The 21,105-nt window shown below is 38.2% G+C and overlaps 1 pseudogene; it reads right to left on the bottom strand.

Annotated features, from left to right (window-relative positions):
* Nucleotides 1–5,781: 5,781 nt before the first annotated feature.
* LOC138352606 (nicotinamide phosphoribosyltransferase-like) overlaps nucleotides 5,782–21,105 on the bottom strand; it is a 203,224-nt pseudogene continuing 187,900 nt past the window's right edge.

Consider the following 21,105-nt stretch of genomic DNA (forward strand, 5'->3'; position numbering starts at 1 on the left):
ATGGTGTTGAGATTGCGAAGTCGGATTGCAAAAGAGATCTGGGAGTTATGATTAGTAAGAATTTAAAACAAAAGGATCAATGCATAAATGTTCGTAATAAGGCAAATCGGACACTTGGATTTATTAATCGCAGCGTTAGTAACTAGACACCTGGTGTGGTTCTCAAGCTATATCTTGCTCTAGTTAGGCCCCATTTAGATTATGCAGTTCAGTTTTGGTCGCCATATTATAGAATGGATATAAATTCACTTGAACGTGTCCAGCGTAGGATGACTAAGTTAATTCCCCAAATTAGAAATCTTTCATATGAAGAAAGATTAACAAAGCTTAAGTTGCATTCACTGGAAAGGCGAAGAGTTAGGGGTGACATGATAGAGGTTTACAAGTGGGTGAATGGACATAACAAAGGGGATATTAATAGGGTATTAAAAGTATCAACACAAGACAGAACACGAAACAATGGGTATAAATTGTATAAGTTTAGATTTAGGAAAGACTTGGGTAAATACTGGTTCAGTAACAGGGTTGTTGATTTGTGGAACCAATTACCGCGTAACGTGCTGGAGGTGGGGTCCCTCGATTGTTTCAAGCGCGGGTTGGACAAGTATATGAGTGGGATTGGGTGGTTATTAATAGGAGCTGCCTCGTATGGGCCAATAGGCCTTCTGCTGTTACCTTTGTTCTTATGTTCTTATGTTCTAATGTGCTAATGGCTATAGTGGGTAAAGGCTGTATTGAGTAAAGGCTACAGTGAGTAAAGCCTACAGTGAATAAAGGCTATTAATGAGTAAATGCTATTGTGAGTAAAGACCATAGCGAGTAAAGGCTAGAGTGAGTAAGGACTATAGTGAGTAAGGACTATAGTGAGTAAAGGCTATAGTGAGTAAAGGCTATAGTGAGTAAAGGCTATAGTGAGTAAAGGCTATAGGGAGTAAAGGCTATAGGGAGTAAAACCTATAGTGTGTAAAGGCTATAGTGGGTATAATCTATAGTGAGAAAGGCTATAGTGGATAAAGGCTATAGTGGGTTAAGGCTATACTGGGTAACTGGTATAGGAAGTAAAGGCTATAGCGGGTAAGGGCTATAGTGGGTAAATATAATTTTAATCCTCTGTATCTTATTTATTACTTTTGAAAAGCTATATGGGTAAAGCTATGGTAGGTAAAGGCTCTTGTGGGTAAAACTATAACGGGTAATGTCAATATATAAATTGGAAAGATATGGAAAGATATTGCAAATCAAATGCAATATCTTTCATAGACAACTGGGAACACTTCTATGGAAGAAATGAAATGTATGCTCGTGATGGGGTGCATCTATCGAGAGCTGGGGTTGTTGCTGTTGCGAACTCGCTAGAAGAAGTGGTTAGAGGTGTTTGTTTGGGTTTAAACTGTTAGTAGATAGAGGTATGGGAATTGATTTGGAGGAAGGAGGTAATAAAAGTATGTGTTTGTGGGAGAAAGGAATTGGCAAAACGATCAGGGAAAGAGAAGGTCCGCAAAATAACAATTCACTTAGGGTATATTACACTAACAGTAGAAGTCTAAGAAATAAAATTAACGAATTAAATGCTCTTGTCTGCACAGAAAAAATAGATATTATTGCACTTACCGAAACGTGGATGAATGTAGAAAATAGAGAACTATTAGCTGAATATCAAATATATGGATTTAAACTATTTCACACAGATAGATATATTAGACGAGGAGGTGGAGTAGCCATATATGTTAGGGACAATTTGAAATGTAGTCTCAAAGAGGGAATCAAAACAGAGCCACACACAAACTATTTGGATTGAATTAAACGAAAAAGCTAATAATATTATAATAGGAGTAATATATAGGCCACCAAATTTAGACAGAATGGAAGCAAAGCATCTATGGGATGAAATATCTAGAGCATCTAGATCTAACAGTATTTATGTCATGGGTGACTTTAATTTTAGCGGAATAAACTGGTTGAACAAAACAGGGAATAGTGAAGCAGAAGATTTTCTAGAATTAATTGACGATTGCTTTCTTACGCAACACATTAAGGAACCAACACGGGAAAATAATATTTTAGATTTAGTGTTAACTAACAGGGAAACGCAAATTAATGACATCGAAATAGGGAGTGAGCTAGGGAGCAGTGATCACAAAGAAATCAGATTTAGCATAGAATGGAATAGACCAGTAGGAGAAAATTCTGTTAAAGTGCCAGATTTTCGAAAAGCTGATTTTAATAGCCTAAGAAATTTTTTGGGTCAAATTGATTGGAAAGGCTTGGGTATGGGGTGTGGGCCGGTCTTGGAGCGAGACATGAACCCAGCGATAGGTGACTTAAATGGGGATTTCGATGTGGATTCAATATATAACTTATTTAAGAATATTCTAAACAAAGCACAGGAACGTAGTATACCATACAAATTGAATCGATCGTATACTAATGACCCAAAGTGGATAACAAAGAATTTGAAGAACCTTATAGGTAAAAAGAGAGCTTGGTACAAAAGGATTAAAAATGGGGAGGTCACTTTAGAACAGGAATTCGTACAACTGGTTAGAAATGTTAAAAAAGAGATAAGGAAAGCAAAAAGAAACTATGAAGTTCGCATAGCAGGGCAAGCAAAGACAAATCCTAAAGGGTTTTTTCAGTTATATCGTACTAAGACTAGGGAAAGGATAGGTCCATTAAAAACTGAGACAGGTCAAATAACAGATAGTGATGAAGAGATGAGTAGTATTTTTAATAAATATTTTGTATCTGTATTTACTAAAGAGGAACTTAACAATATGCCTTCAGCCGAACAAGTCTATGTGGGTGGGGACGAGGACAGGTTGACGAGTTTAGCAGTTACCAGGGAGGATGTTCTTAAACAAATAGTAAAACTCAAACCAAACAAATCCCCAGGGCCGGATGAAGTGTTTGCTAGGGTGCTTAAAGAATGCAAAGAGGAGCTTTGTGACCCACTGTCAACCATATTTAATAAATCAATAGAGTCAGGCAGAGTGCCAGAGTTTTGGAAAGTTGCTAATGTGATACCAGTTTTTAAGAAAGGAGATAGATCACTTGCGTCTAACTATCGACCAATTAGCCTAACGTCTATTGTGGGAAAGTTACTCGAATCTATAATAGCAAATAAAATTCGTCTTCATCTTGAAAAACATAAATTAATAATTGAGTCGCAACATGGTTTTATAAATGGCCGTTCATGTTTAACAAATTTGTTATCTTTTTATTCTAGCATTGTTGAGGCAGTTGATAGTGGTAAGGATTGCGATGTTGTATACCTTGACTTTAGCAAAGCTTTTGATACAGTGCCACATGAAAGACTGATTAAAAAAATAGAGTCTCATGGTATTGGGGGTGCTTGAAAAACATAAATTAATAATTGAGTCGCAACATGGTTTTATAAATGGCCGTTCATGTTTAACAAATTTGTTATCTTTTTATTCTAGCATTGTTGAGGCAGTTGATAGTGGTAAGGATTGCGATGTTGTATACCTTGACTTTAGCAAAGCTTTTGATACAGTGCCACATGAAAGACTGATTAAAAAAATAGAGTCTCATGGTATTGGGGGTGCTATATTAAGCTGGATTAGGGCATGGCTATACCAAAGGAAACAGAGAGTTAGTATAAATGGAATCAAGTCAGAGTGGGAAAATGTTGTAAGTGGAGTGCCTCAAGGCTCTGTCCTGGGACCTCTGTTGTTTATAATATATATAAATGATTTAGATTCAGGTTTGAGTAGCAACATTTGCAAATTTGCCGATGATACGAAAATCGGTAGGGAAATTAATTCGGAGGAGGACTCACTATCACTTCAAGTTGATCTAGATAGGGTTTTGAAATGGTCAAAGGATTGGCAGATGCAGTTTAATGCTGATAAATGTAAAGTTCTGAGGTTAGGTAATGATGATAGAGTTACAAGATACGAGCTAGATGGTGTTGTGATTGCGAAGTCGGATTGCGAAAGGGATCTGGGAGTTATGATTAGTAAGAATTTAAAACAAAAGGATCAATGCATAAATGTTCGTAATAAGGCAAATCGGACACTTGGATTTATTAATCGCAGCGTTAGTAACAAGACACCTGGTGTGGTTCTCAAGCTATATCTTGCTCTAGTTAGGCCCCATTTAGATTATGCAGTTCAGTTTTGGTCGCCATATTATAGAATGGATATAAATTCACTTGAACGTGTCCAGCGTAGGATGACTAAGTTAATTCCCCAAATTAGAAATCTTTCATATGAAGAAAGATTAACAAAGCTTAAGTTGCATTCACTGGAAAGGCGAAGAGTTAGGGGTGACATGATAGAGGTTTACAAGTGGATGAATGGACATAACCGGGGGGATATTAATAGGGTATTAAAAGTATCAACACAGGACAGAACACGAAACAATGGATATAAATTGGATAAGTTTAGATTTAGGAAAGACTTGGGTATATACTGGTTCAGTAACAGGGTTGTTGATTTGTGGAACCAATTGCCGCGTAACATTGTGGAGGTGGGGTCCCTCGATTGTTTCAAGCACGGGTTGGACAAGTATATGAGTGGGATTGGGTGGTTATAGAATAGGAGCTGCCTCGTATGGGCCAATAGGCCTTCTGCAGTTACCTTTGTTCTTATGTTCTTATGTTCTTATGCTATATTAAGCTGGATTAGGGCATGGCTATACCAAAGGAAACAGAGAGTTAGTATAAATGGAATCAAGTCAGAGTGGGAAAATGTTGTAAGTGGAGTGCCTCAAGGCTCTGTCCTGGGACCTCTGTTGTTTATAATATATATAAATGATTTAGATTCAGGTTTGAGTAGCAACATTTGCAAATTTGCCGATGATACGAAAATCGGTAGGGAAATTAATTCGGAGGAGGACTCACTATCACTTCAAGTTGATCTAGATAGGGTTTTGAAATGGTCAAAGGATTGGCAGATGCAGTTTAATGCTGATAAATGTAAAGTTCTGAGGTTAGGTAATGATGATAGAGTTACAAGATACGAGCTAGATGGTGTTGTGATTGCGAAGTCGGATTGCGAAAGGGATCTGGGAGTTATGATTAGTAAGAATTTAAAACAAAAGGATCAATGCATAAATGTTCGTAATAAGGCAAATCGGACACTTGGATTTATTAATCGCAGCGTTAGTAACAAGACACCTGGTGTGGTTCTCAAGCTATATCTTGCTCTAGTTAGGCCCCATTTAGATTATGCAGTTCAGTTTTGGTCGCCATATTATAGAATGGATATAAATTCACTTGAACGTGTCCAGCGTAGGATGACTAAGTTAATTCCCCAAATTAGAAATCTTTCATATGAAGAAAGATTAACAAAGCTTAAGTTGCATTCACTGGAAAGGCGAAGAGTTAGGGGTGACATGATAGAGGTTTACAAGTGGATGAATGGACATAACCGGGGGGATATTAATAGGGTATTAAAAGTATCAACACAGGACAGAACACGAAACAATGGATATAAATTGGATAAGTTTAGATTTAGGAAAGACTTGGGTAAATACTGGTTCAGTAACAGGGTTGTTGATTTGTGGAACCAATTGCCGCGTAACATTGTGGAGGTGGGGTCCCTCGATTGTTTCAAGCACGGGTTGGACAAGTATATGAGTGGGATTGGGTGGTTATAGAATAGGAGCTGCCTCGTATGGGCCAATAGGCCTTCTGCAGTTACCTTTGTTCTTATGTTCTTATGTTCTTAATAGTGTAAAAAGCTATGATGGTAAAGGTTTTACTGGGCAAATCTGTAGTGGGTAAAAGGTATAATAACTAATGCTTTAGTGGGTAAATGCAATTTTAATTCCTCTGTAAATTTGTATCTTACAAATAAATTTTAAAAGTCATATGGGTAAAAGGAGCATAGAAAATATGATTTGAATTCCTTGGTAGCTCATAATAGGTTTAAACCCCTTGGTAGCTCATAATAAGTTTAAACCCCTTGGTAGAACATAATAGGTCTAAACCCCTTGGTAGCTCATAATAAGTTTAAACCCCTTGGTAGAACATAATAGGTCTAAACCCCTTGGTAGCTCATAATAAATTTAAACCCCTTGGTAGAACATAATAGGTCTAAACCCCTTGGTAGCTCATAATATGTTTAAATACAACAAAGTTCTTGAAGCCTTATATAAGGCGTCCCTCGTCACTGATGCAAACACCGATCTAATAACCTCTGTCCTCCTCCAGGAACCTGATAACGTCGAAGTCGTTGGGCACGGTCTGTGCTCTCTCCTGGATATCTTGGAGTGTGTAATCCATCAAAAGTTCTCCGTTCTCAAACACCGGAACAAGTAGGTCCTGAAATATAGAATCTGGTATAGAATTAACAGTTCTTGGTGAAAATGGTAATGATCTTACTAATGCTAAATTCAAAGTTTTTATTAAAAGATTTTGGGAGCCCTACTTTTCAATATTTCCTATATATTCAAACAGTGTCTATCAACATGTGTCCATCAACACGTGTCCATCAACACGTGTCCAAACAAAGTGTCCATCAACACGTGTCCAAACACAGTGTTCATCAACACGTGTCCATCAACACGTGTCCAAACAGTGTCCATCAACACGTGTTGATGGACACTGTGAGCACTGGTGAGCATTGAAGCGCAGGTCCCTCAAACTGCTCGAAAGGAAAATTGAGAATCGAAGCGAATTTTGGTTGTGGGAGATTCCCAGGTGAGGTATTTAGACAGAACGTTTTGTGCCAGAGATAGGGGGAACAGATTAAGGGTTTACATAAGAACATAAGAACATAAGAACAAAGGTAACTGCAGAAGGCCTATTGGCCCATACGAGGCAGCTCCTATTCTATAACCACCCAATCCCACTCATATACTTGTCCAACCCGTGCTTGAAACAATCGAGGGACCCCACCTCCACAATGTTACGCGGCAATTGGTTCCACAAATCAACAACCCTGTTACTGAACCAGTATTTACCCAAGTCTTTCCTAAATCTAAACTTATCCAATTTATATCCATTGTTTCGTGTTCTGTCCTGTGTTGATACTTTTAATACCCTATTAATATCCCCCCGGTTATGTCCATTCATCCACTTGTAAACCTCTATCATGTCACCCCTAACTCTTCGCCTTTCCAGTGAATGCAACTTAAGCTTTGTTAATCTTTCTTCATATGAAAGATTTCTAATTTGGGGAATTAACTTAGTCATCCTACGCTGGACACGTTCAAGTGAATTTATATCCATTCTATAATATGGCGACCAAAACTGGACTGCATAATCTAAATGGGGCCTAACTAGAGCAAGATATAGCTTGAGAACCACACCAGGTGTCTTGTTACTAACGCTGCGATTAATAAATCCAAGTGTCCGATTTGCCTTATTACGAACATTTATGCATTGATCCTTTTGTTTTAAATTCTTACTAATCATAACTCCCAGATCCCTTTCGCAATCCGACTTCGCAATCACAACACCATCTAGCTCGTATCTTGTGACTCTATCATCATTACCTAACCTCAGAACTTTACATTTATCAGCATTAAACTGCATCTGCCAATCCTTTGACCATTTCAAAACCCTATCTAGATCAACTTGAAGTGATAGTGAGTCCTCCTCCGAATTAATTTCCCTACCGATTTTCGTATCATCGGCAAATTTGCAAATGTTGCTACTCAAACCTGAATCTAAATCATTTATATATATTATAAACAACAGAGGTCCCAGGACAGAGCCTTGAGGCACTCCACTTACAACATTTTCCCACTCTGACTTGATTCCATTTATACTAACTCTCTGTTTCCTTTGGTATAGCCATGCCCTAATCCAGCTTAATATAGCACCCCCAATACCATGAGACTCTATCTTTTTAATCAGTCTTTCATGTGGCACTGTATCAAGAGCTTTGCTAAAGTCAAGGTATACAACATCGCAATCCTTACCACTATCAACTGCCTCAACAATGCTAGAATAAAAAGATAACAAATTTGTTAAACATGAACGGCCATTTATAAAACCATGTTGCGACTCAATTATTAATTTATGTTTTTCAAGATGAAGACGAATTTTATTTGCTATTATAGATTCGAGTAACTTTCCCACAATAGACGTTAGGCTAATTGGTCGATAGTTAGACGCAAGTGATCTATCTCCTTTCTTAAAAACTGGTATCACATTAGCAACTTTCCAAAACTCTGGCACTCTGCCTGACTCTATTGATTTATTAAATATGGTTGACAGTGGGTCACAAAGCTCCTCTTTGCATTCTTTAAGCACCCTGGCAAACACTTCATCCGGCCCTGGGGATTTGTTTGGTTTGAGTTTTACTATTTGTTTAAGAACATCCTCCCTGGTAACTGCTAAACTCGTCAACCTGTCCTCGTCCCCACCCACATAGACTTGTTCGGCTGAAGGCATATTGTTAAGTTCCTCTTTAGTAAATAGATACAAAATATTTATTAAAAATACTACTCATCTCTTCATCACTATCTGTTATTTGACCTGTCTCAGTTTTTAATGGACCTATCCTTTCCCTAGTCTTAGTACGATATAACTGAAAAAACCCTTTAGGATTTGTCTTTGCTTGCCCTGCAATGCGAACTTCATAGTTTCTTTTTGCTTTCCTTATCTCTTTTTTAACATTTCTAACCAGTTGTACGAATTCCTGTTCTAAAGTGACCTCCCCATTTTTAATCCTTTTGTACCAAGCTCTCTTTTTACCTATAAGGTTCTTCAAATTCTTTGTTATCCACTTTGGGTCATTAGTATTCGATCTATTCAATTTGTATGGTATACTACGTTCCTGTGCTTTGTTTAGAATATTCTTAAATAAGTTATATATTGAATCCACATCGAAATCCCCATTTAAGTCACCTATCGCTGGGTTCATGTCTCGCTCCAAGACCGGCCCACACCCCATACCCAAGACTTTCCAATCAATTTGACCCAAAAAATTTCTTAGGCTATTAAAATCAGCTTTTCGAAAATCTGGCACTTTAACAGAATTTTCTCCTACTGGTCTATTCCATTCTATGCTAAATCTGATTTCTTTGTGATCACTGCTCCCTAGCTCACTCCCTATTTCGATGTCATTAATTTGCGTTTCCCTGTTAGTTAACACTAAATCTAAAATATTATTTTCCCGTGTTGGTTCCTTAATGTGTTGCGTAAGAAAGCAATCGTCAATTAATTCTAGAAAATCTTCTGCTTCACTATTCCCTGTTTTTTGCTTTCCGGGAGCTGGAATTGGTGATATTGTTGGAAACATGAATGATATTATGACAGGAAATGGAAACAAACCCATTATTTGTATTAGTGCAGGGGGTAATGATGTTGGACGAGTTAGGAGTGAGGAACTAATACAGAGATTCAGGACAGCCATTGAATTAGTTAGGAGCAAGGGAGGAATCCCGATCATATGTGGCATTCTTCCAAGAAAGGGAGTAGGAAATGAATGGATATCGAGGGCACTTGGTGTCAATTGCCGGCTGGAAAGATATTGCAAATCAAATGCAATATCTTTCATAGACAACTGGGAACACTTCTATGGAAGAAATGAAATGTATGCTCATGATGGGGTGCATCTATCGAGAGCTGGGGTTGTTGCTGTTGCGAACTCGTTGGAAGAAGTGGTTTAGATGTAAAACAAACTAAACTATTGGGACCGACTAAAGAGCCTAAAACTGTACTCCCTTGAGCGCAGGCGGGAGAGGTACATAATAAATTACACGTGGAAAATATTAGAGGGGCTGGTCCCAAACCTGCACACAGAAATAACATCACATGAGACCAGAAGACATGGCAGGATGTGCAGAATACCCCCGTTGAAAAACAGAGGTGCAACTGGTACTCTGAGAGAGAACTCTATCAACATCAGAGGTCCGAGACTGTTCAACACGCTTCCACTACACATAAGGGGCATAACTGGCCGACCCCTCACAGTGTTCAAGAGAGAACTGGATAAGCACCTCCAAAGGATACCTGATCAACCAGGCTGTGACTCGTACGTCAGGCTGCGAGCAGCCGCGTCCAACAGCCTGGTTGATCAGTCCGGCAACAAGGAGGCCTGGTCGACGACCGGGCCGCGGGGACGCTAAGCCCCGGAAGCACCTCAAGGTAGAGGTGTTTGTTTGGGTTTAAACTGATAGTAGATAGAGGTATGGGAATTGATTTGGAAGGAGGTAATAAAAATATGTGTTTGTGGGAGAAAGGAATTGGCAAAATGATCAGGGAAAGAGAAGGGCCTCAAAATAACAATTCACTTAGGGTATATTACACTAACAGTAGAAGTCTAAGAAATAAAATTAACGAATTAAATGCTCTTGTCTGCACAGAAAAAATAGATATTATTGCACTTACCGAAACGTGGATGAATGTAGAAAATAGAGAACTATTAGCTGAATATCAAATAAATGGATTTAAACTATTTCACACAGATAGATATATTAGACGAGGAGGGGGAGTAGCCATATATGTTAGGGACAATTTGAAATGTAGTCTCAAAGAGGGAATCAAAACTGAGCCACACACAACATAAGAACATAAGAACAAAGGTAACTGCAGAAGGCCTATTGGCCCATACGAGGCAGCTCCTATTCTATAACCACCCAATCCCACTCATATACTTGTCCAACCCGTGCTTGAAACAATCGAGGGACCCCACCTCCACAATGTTACGCGGCAATTGGTTCCACAAATCAACAACCCTGTTACTGAACCAGTATTTACCCAAGTCTTTCCTAAATCTAAACTTATCCAATTTATATCCATTGTTTCGTGTTCTGTCCTGTGTTGATACTTTTAATACCCTATTAATATCCCCCCGGTTATGTCCATTCATCCACTTGTAAACCTCTATCATGTCACCCCTAACTCTTCGCCTTTCCAGTGAATGCAACTTAAGCTTTGTTAATCTTTCTTCATATGAAAGATTTCTAATTTGGGGAATTAACTTAGTCATCCTACGCTGGACAGGTTCAAGTGAATTTATATCCATTCTATAATATGGCGACCAAAACTGAACTGCATAATCTAAATGGGGCCTAACTAGAGCAAGATATAGCTTGAGAACCACACCAGGTGTCTTGTTACTAACGCTGCGATTAATAAATCCAAGTGTCCGATTTGCCTTATTACGAACATTTATGCATTGATCCTTTTGTTTTAAATTCTTACTAATCATAACTCCCAGATCCCTTTCGCAATCCGACTTCGCAATCACAACACCATCTAGCTCGTATCTTGTAACTCTATCATCATTACCTAACCTCAGAACTTTACATTTATCAGCATTAAACTGCATCTGCCAATCCTTTGACCATTTCAAAACCCTATCTAGATCAACTTGCAGTGATAGTGAGTCCTCCTCCGAATTAATTTCCCTACCGATTTTCGTATCATCGGCAAATTTGCAAATGTTGCTACTCAAACCTGAATCTAAATCATTTATATATATTATAAACAACAGAGGTCCCAGGACAGAGCCTTGAGGCACTCCACTTACAACATTTTCCCACTCTGACTTGATTCCATTTATACTAACTCTCTGTTTCCTTTGGTATAGCCATGCCCTAATCCAGCTTAATATAGCACCCCCAATACCATGAGACTCTATTTTTTTAATCAGTCTTTCATGTGGCACTGTATCAAAAGCTTTGCTAAAGTCAAGGTATACAACATCGCAATCCTTACCACTATCAACTGCCTCAACAATGCTAGAATAAAAAGATAACAAATTTGTTAAACATGAACGGCCATTTATAAAACCATGTTGCGACTCAATTATTAATTTATGTTTTTCAAGATGAAGACGAATTTTATTTGCTATTATAGATTCGAGTAACTTTCCCACAATAGACGTTAGGCTAATTGGTCGATAGTTAGACGCAAGTGATCTATCTCCTTTCTTAAAAACTGGTAACACATTAGCAACTTTCCAAATCTCTGGCACTCTGCCTGACTCTATTGATTTATTAAATATGGTTGACAGTGGGTCACAAAGCTCCTCTTTGCATTCTTTAAGCACCCTAGCAAACACTTCATCCGGCCCTGGGGATTTGTTTGGTTTGAGTTTTACTATTTGTTTAAGAACATCCTCCCTGGTAACTGCTAAACTCGTCAACCTGTCCTCGTCCCCACCCACATAGACTTGTTCGGCTGAAGGCATATTGTTAAGTTCCTCTTTAGTAAATACAGATACAAAATATTTATTAAAAATACTACTCATCTCTTCATCACTATCTGTTATTTGACCTGTCTCAGTTTTTAATGGACCTATCCTTTCCCTAGTCTTAGTACGATATAACTGAAAAAACCCTTTAGGATTTGTCTTTGCTTGCCCTGCTATGCGAACTTCATAGTTTCTTTTTGCTTTCCTTATCTCTTTTTTAACATTTCTAACCAGTTGTACGAATTCCTGTTCTAAAGTGACCTCCCCATTTTTAATCCTTTTGTACCAAGCTCTCTTTTTACCTATAAGGTTCTTCAAATTCTTTGTTCTCCACTTTGGGTCATTAGTATACGATCTATTCAATTTGTATGGTATACTACGTTCCTGTGCTTTGTTTAGAATATTCTTAAATAAGTTATATATTGAATCCACATCGAAATCCCCATTTAAGTCACCTATCGCTGGGTTCATGTCTCGCTCCAAGACCGGCCCACACCCCATACCCAAGCGTTTCCAATCAATTTGACCCAAAAAAAATTTTAGGCTATTAAAATCAGCTTTTCGAAAATCTGGCACTTTAACAGAATTTTCTCCTACTGGTCTATTCCATTCTATGCTAAATCTGATTTCTTTGTGATCACTGCTCCCTAGCTCACTCCCTATTTCGATGTCATTAATTTGCGTTTCCCTGTTAGTTAACACTAAATCTAAAATATTATTTTCCCGTGTTGGTTCCTTAATGTGTTGCGTAAGAAAGCAATCGTCAATTAATTCTAGAAAATCTTCTGCTTCACTATTCCCTGTTTTGTTCAACCAGTTTATTCCGCTAAAATTAAAGTCACCCATGACATAAATACTGTTAGATCTAGATGCTCTAGATATTTCATCCCATAGATGCTTTGCTTCCATTCTGTCTAAATTTGGTGGCCTATATATTACTCCTATTATAATATTATTTAGCTTTTTCGTTAATTCAATCCAAATAGTTTCTGTGTGTGGCTCTGTTTTGATTCCCTCTTTGAGACTACATTTCAAATTGTCCCTAACATATATGGCTACTCCACCTCCTCGTCTAATATATCTATCTGTGTGAAATAGTTTAAATCCATATATTTGATATTCAGCTAATAGTTCTCTATTTTCTACATTCATCCACGTTTCGGTAAGTGCAATAATATCTATTTTTTCTGTGCAGACAAGAGCATTTAATTCGTTAATTTTATTTCTTAGACTTCTACTGTTAGTGTAATATACCCTAAGTGACTTGTTATTTTGCGGACCTTCTCTTTCCCTGATCGTTTTGCCAATTCCTTTCTCCCACAAACACATACTTTTATTACCTCCTACCTCCAAATCAATTCCCATACCTCTATCTACTAACAGTTTAAACCCAAACAAACACCTCTAACCACTTCTTCTAGCGAGTTCGCAACAGCAACAACCCCAGCTCTCGATAGATGCACCCCATCACGAGCATACATTTCATTTCTTCCATAGAAGTGTTCCCAGTTGTCTATGAAAGATATTGCATTTGATTTGCAATATCTTTCCAGCCGGCAATTGACACCAAGTGCCCTCGATATCCATTCATTTCCCACTCCCTTTCTTGGAAGAATGCCACATATGATCGGGATTCCTCCCTTGCTCCTAACTAACTCTATGGCCGTTTTATACCTCTGAATCAGTTCCTCACTCCTGACTCGACCAACATCATTTCCTCCCACGCTAATGCAAATAATGGGATTGTTCCCATTACCAGCCATAATATCATTCATGTTGTTTATAATATCACCAATGCCAGCTCCGGGATAGCAAACCCTTAACCTGTTCCCCCTATCTCTAGCACAAAACGTTCTATCCAAATACCTTATCTGGGAATTTCCCACAACTAATGTTTGCTTAGGTACTTCCTTTACTTTCTGAGGGGCCTGCGCTTCCTTTCTCTTCGTTGCTTTCCCTTTTGCGCGATCCACAGTCTCTCCACAGCACTCGTCCTCCAAAACGTCAAATGAATTTGAAGTTGCTATGGCGTTTGAAGGCGGCTTTATCAAAGTCTTCTTAAGGCCCCTGTCTTTCGCAACTCTCCAAGACGAGGTCCCTTTACTGCTGGTCTCCTCCTTCGTTACTTCTCGTTGTTTTTTAAGCTGACGCACCTCCTCCCGCAGAGAGTCCAACTCTGTCCTCAGGGCTCCCACTAGAGTCACCAGGTCCTTCACTACAACTTCCATATTGCTATGATAATATAACAACACTCAGGAGCTCCGGTTAACACAACCTCTCACTGTGACTTCACCTGACCGACTGAGTACTCTTCCTATTCCACACAGAAACTATTTCGATAGAATTATACGAAAAAGCAAATAATATTATAATAGGAGTTATATATAACTCCTATTATATAAGGCCACAAAATTTAGACAGAATGGAAGCAAAGCATCTATGGGATGAAATTGCATATGCAATTGCATAGGAATTGCATTCAGTTGCATATTGTCCTTTGCATATTGACTTTAATTTTAGCGGAATAAACTGGTTGAACAAAACAGGGAATAGTGAAGCAGAAGATTTTCTAGAATTAATTGACGATTGCTTTCTTACGCAACACATTAAGGAACCAACACGGGAAAATAATATTTTAGATTTAGTGTTAACTAACAGGGAAACGCAAATTAATGACATCGAAATAGGGAGTGAGCTAGGGAACAGTGATCACAAAGAAATCAGATTTAGCATAGAATGGAATAGACCAGTAGGAGAAAATTCTGTTAAAGTGCCAGATTTTCGAAAAGCTGATTTTAATAGCCTAAGAAATTTTTTGGGTCAAATTGATTGGAAAGTCTTGGGTATGGGGTGTGGGCCGGTCTTGGAGCGAGACATGAACCCAGCGATAGGTGACTTAAATGGGGATTTCGATGTGGATTCAATATATAACTTATTTAAGAATATTCTAAACAAAGCACAGGAACGTAGTATACCATACAAATTGAATCGATCGTATACTAATGACCCAAAGTGGATAACAAAGAATTTGAAGAACCTTATAGGTAAAAAGAGAGCTTGGTACAAAAGGATTAAAAATGGGGAGGTCACTTTAGAACAGGAATTCGTACAACTGGTTAGAAATGTTAAAAAAGAGATAAGGAAAGCAAAAAGAAACTATGAAGTTCGCATAGCAGGGCAAGCAAAGACAAATCCTAAAGGGTTTTTTCAGTTATATCGTACTAAGACTAGGGAAAGGATAGGTCCATTAAAAACTGATACAGGTCAAATAACAGATAGTGATGAAGAGATGAGTAGTATTTTTAATAAATATTTTGTATCTGTATTTACTAAAGAGGAACTTAACAATATGCCTTCAGCTGAACAAGTCTATGTGGGTGGGGACGAGGACAGGTTGACGAGTTTAGCAGTTACCAGGGAGGATGTTCTTAAACAAATAGTAAAACTCAAACCAAACAAATCCCCAGGGCCGGATGAAGTGTTTGCCAGGGTGCTTAAAGAATGCAAAGAGGAGCTTTGTGACCCACTGTCAACCATATTTAATAAATCAATAGAGTCAGAAAGAGTGCCAGAGTTTTGGAAAGTTGCTAATGTGATACCAGTTTTTAAGAAAGGAGATAGATCACTTGCGTCTAACTATCGACCAATTAGCCTAACGTCTATTGTGGGAAAGTTACTCGAATCTATAATAGCAAATAAAATTCGTCTTCATCTTGAAAAACATAAATTAATAATTGAGTCTCAACATGGTTTTATAAATGGCCGTTCATGTTTAACAAATTTGTTATCTTTTTATTCTAGCATTGTTGAGGCAGTTGATAGTGGTAAGGATTGCGATGTTGTATACCTTGACTTTAGCAAAGCTTTTGATACAGTGCCACATGAAAGACTGATTAAAAAGATAGAGTCTCATGGTATTGGGGGTGCTATATTAAGCTGGATTAGGGCATGGCTATACCAAAGGAAACAGAGTTAGTATAAATGGAATCAAGTCAGAGTGGGAAAATGTTGTAAGCGGAGTGCCTCAAGGCTCTGTCCTGGGACCTCTGTTGTTTATAATATATATAAATGATTTAGATTCAGGTTTGAGTAGCATCATTTGCAAATTTGCCGATGATACGAAAATCGGTAGGGAAATTAATTCGGAGGAGGACTCACTATCACTTCAAGTTGATCTAGATAGGGTTTTGAAATGGTCAAAGGATTGGCAGATGCAGTTTAATGCTGATAAATGTAAAGTTCTGAGGTTAGGTAATGATGATAGAGTTACAAGATACGAGCTAGATGGTGTTGTGATTGCGAAGTCGGATTGCGAAAGGGATCTGGGAGTTATGATTAGTAAGAATTTAAAATAAAAGGATCAATGCATAAATGTTCGTAATAAGGCAAATCGGACACTTGGATTTATTAATCGCAGCGTTAGTAACAAGACACCTGGTGTGGTTCTCAAGCTATATCTTGCTCTAGTTAGGCCCCATTTAGATTATGCAGTTCAGTTTTGGTCGCCATATTATAGAATGGATATAAATTCACTTGAACGTGTCCAGCGTAGGATGACTAAGTTAATTCCCCAAATTAGAAATCTTTCATATGAAGAAAGATTAACAAAGCTTAAGTTGCATTCACTGGAAAGGCGAAGAGTTAGGGGCGACATGATAGAGGTTTACAAGTGGGTGAATGGACATAACAAGGGGGATATTAATAGGGTATTAAAAGTATCAACACAGGACAGAACACGAAATAATGGGTATAAATTGGATAAGTTTAGATGTAGGAAAGACTTGGGTAAATACTGGTTCAGTAACAGGGTTGTTGATTTGTGGAACCAATTGCCGCGTAACGTGGTGGAGGTGGGGTCCCTCGATTGTTTCAAGCGCGGGTTGGACAAGTATATGAGTGGGATTGGGTGGTTATAGAATAGGAGCTGCCTCGAATGGGCCAATCGGCCTTCTGCAGTTACCTTTGTTCTTATGTTCTATGTCCTGGGGACCATTCAGGCTTGTTCGCATGGGATGAAATATCTAGGGCATCTAGATCTAACAGTATTTACGTCATGGGTGACTTTAATTTTAGAGGAATAAACTGGTTGAACAAAACAGGGAATAGTGAAGCAGAAGATTTTCTAGAATTAATTGACGATTGCTTTCTTACGCAACACATTAAGGAACCAACACGGGAAAATAATATTTTAGATTTAGTGTTAACTAACAGGGAAACACAAATCAGTGACATCGAAATAGGGAGTGAGCTAGGGAACAGTGATCACAAAGAAATCAGATTTAGTATAGAATGGAATAGACCTGTAGGAGAAAATTCTGTTAAAATGCCAGATTTTCGATAAGCTGATTTTAATAGCCTTAGAAATTTTTTGGGTCAAATTGATTGGAAAGTCTTGGGTATGGGGTGGGGGCCCGTCTTGGAGCGAGACATGAACCCAGCGATAGGTGACGTAAATGGGGATTTCGATGTGGATTCAATATATAACTTATTTAAGAATATTCTAAACAAAGCACAGGAACGTAGTATACCATACAAATTGAATAGATCGAATACCAATGACCCAAAGTGGATAACAAAGAATTTGAAGAACCTTATAGGTAAAAAGAGAGCTTGGTACAAAAGGATTAAAAATGGGGAGGTCACTTTATAACAGGAATTCGTACAACTGGTTAGAAATGTTAAAAAAGAGATAAGGAAAGCAAAAAGAAACTATGAAGTTCGCATAGCAGGGCAAGCAAAGACAAATCCTAAAGGGTTTTTTTCAGTTATATCGTACTAAGACTAGGGAAAAGATAGGTCCATTCAAAACTGAGACAGGTCAAATAACAGATAGTGATGAAGAGATGAGTAGTATTTTTAATAAATATTTTGTATCTGTATTTACTAAAGAGGAACTTAACAATATGCCTTCAGCCGAACAAGTCTATGTGGGTGGGGACGAGGACAGGTTGACGGGTTTAACAGTTACCAGGGATGATGTTCTTAAACAAATAGTAAAACTCAAACCAAACAAATCCCCAGGGCCGGATGAAGTGTTTGCCAGGGTGCTTAAAGAATGCAAAGAGGAGCTTTGTGACCCACTGTCAACCATATTTAAGAAATCAATAGAGTCAGGCAGAGTGCCAGAGTTTTGGAAAGTTGCTAATGTGATACTAGTTTTTACGAAAGGAGATAGATCACTTGCGTCTAACTATCGACCAATTAGCCTAATGTCTATTGTGGGAAAGTTACTCGAATCTATAATTGCAAATAAAATTCGTCTTCATCTTGAAAAACATAAATTAATAATTGAGTCGCAACATGGTTTTATAAATGGCCGTTCATGTTTAACAAATTTGTTATCTTTTTATTCTAGCATTGTTGAGGCAGTTGATAGTGGTAAGGATTGCGATGTTGTGTACCTTGACTTTAGCAAAGCTTTTGATACAGTGCCACATGAAAGACTGATTAAAAAGTTAGAGTCTCAAGGTATTGGGGGTGCTATATTAAGCAGGATTGGGGCATGGCTATACCAAAGGAAACAGAGAGTTAGTATAAATGGAATCAAGTCAGAGTGGGAAAATGTTGTAAGTGGGGTGCCTCAGGGCTCTGTCCTGGGCCCTCTGTTGTTTATAATATATATAAATGATTTAGATTCAGGTTTGAGTAGCAACATTTGCAAATTTGCCGATGATACGAAAATCGGTAGGGAAATTAATTCGGAGGAGGACTCACTATCGCTTCAAGTTGATCTAGATAGGGTTTTGAAATGGTCGAAGGATTGGCAGATGCAGTTTAATGCTGATAAATGTAAAGTTCTGAGGTTAGGTAATGATGATAGGGTTACAAGATACGAGCTAGATGGTGTTGAGATTGCGAAGTCGAATTGCGAAAGGGATCTGGGAGTTATGATTAGTAAGAATTTAAAACAAAAGGATCAATGCATAAATGTTCGTAATAAGGCAAATCGGACACTTGGATTTATTAATCGCAGCGTTAGTAACAAGACACCTGGTGTGGTTCTCAAGCTATATCTTGCTCTAGTTAGGCCCCATTTAGATTATGCAGTTCAGTTTTGGTCGCCATATTATAGAATGGATATAAATTCACTTGAACGTGTCCAGCGTAGGATGACTAAGTTAATTCCCCAAATTAGAAATCTTTCATATGAAGAAAGATTAACAAAGCTTAAGTTGCATTCACTGGAAAGGCGAAGAGTTAGGGGTGACATGATAGAGGTTTACAAGTGGGTGAAGGACATAACAAAGGGGATATTAATAGGGTATTAAAAGTATCAACACAAGACAGAACACGAAACAATGGGTATAAATTGGATAAGTTTAGATTTAGGAAAGACTTGGGTAAATACTGGTTCAGTAACAGGGTTGTTGATTTGTGGAACCAATTGCCGCGTAACATTGTGGAGATGGGGTCCCTCGATTGTTTTAAGCATGGGTTGGACATGTATATGAGTGGGATTGGGTGGTTATAAATAGGAGCTGCCTCGTATGGGCCAACAGGCCTTCTGCAGTTGCCTTTGTTCTTATGTTCTTATGTTATGTTATGTACGTGTCCAAGCACAGTGTCCATCAACACGTGTCCAAACATAGTATCCATCAACATGTGTCCAAACACAGTGTCCATCAACACGTGACCAAACATAGTGTCCATCAACATGAACATAAGAACATACGAACAAAGGCAACTGCAGAAGGCCTATTGGCCCATACGAGGCAGCTCCTATTTATAACCACCCAATCCCACTCATATACTTGTCCAACTCACGCTTGAAACAATCGAAGGACCCCACCTCCAGCAAGTTACGCGGAAATTGGTTCCACAAATCAACAACCCTGTTACTAAACCAGTATTTACCCAAGTGTTTCCTAAATCTAAACTTATCCAATTTATACCCATTGTTTCGTGTTCTGTCTTGTGTTGATACTTTTAATACCCTATTAATATCCCCTTTGTTATGTCCATTCACCCACTTGTAAACCTCTATCATGTCACCCCTAACTCTTCGCCTTTCCAAAAGAACAAAGGCAACTGCAGAAGGCCTATTGGCCCATACGAGGCAGCTCCTATTTATAACCACCCAATCCCACTCATATACATGTCCAACCCATGCTTGAAACAATCGAGGGACCCCACCTCCACAATGTTACGCGGCAATTGGTTCCACAAATCAACAACCCTGTTACTGAACCAGTATTTACCCAAGTCTTTCCTAAATCTAAACTTATCCAATTTATACCTATTGTTTCGTGTTCTGTCTTGTGTTGATACTTTTAATACCCTATTAATATCCCCTTTGTTATGTCCATTCACCCACTTGTAATCCTCTATCATGTCACCCCTAACTCTTCGCCTTTCCAGTGAATGCAACTTAAGCTTTGTTAATCTTTCTTTATATGAAAGATTTCTAATTTGGGGAATTAACTTAGTCATCCTACGCTGGACACGTTCAAGTGAATTTATATCCATTCTATAATATGGCGACCAAAACTGAACTGCATAATCTAAATGGGGCCTAACTAGAGTAAGATGTAGCTTGAGAACCACACCAGGTGTCTTGTTACTAACACTGCGATTAATAAATCCAAGTGTCCGATTTGCTTTATTACGAACATTTATGCATTGATCCTTTTGTTTTAAATTCATACTAATCATAACTCTCAGATCCCTTTCGCAATCCGACTTCGCAATCACAACACCATCTAGCTCGTATCTTGTAACTCTATCATCATTACCTAACCTCAGAACTTTACATTTATCAGCATTAAACTGCATGTGCCAATCCTTTGACCATTTCAAAACCCTATCTAGATCAACTTGAAGTGATAGTGAGTCCTCCTCCGAATTAATTTCCCTACCGATTTTCGTATCATCGGCAAATTTGCAAATGTTGCTACTCAAACCTGAATCTATATCATTTATATATATTATAAACAACAGAAGTCCCAGGACAGAGCCTTGAGGCACTCCACTTACAACATTTTCCCAC

Source organism: Procambarus clarkii, chromosome 54 (genome assembly GCF_040958095.1).
Source record: "Procambarus clarkii isolate CNS0578487 chromosome 54, FALCON_Pclarkii_2.0, whole genome shotgun sequence".
Taxonomy (NCBI): Eukaryota; Metazoa; Arthropoda; class Malacostraca; order Decapoda; family Cambaridae; genus Procambarus; species Procambarus clarkii.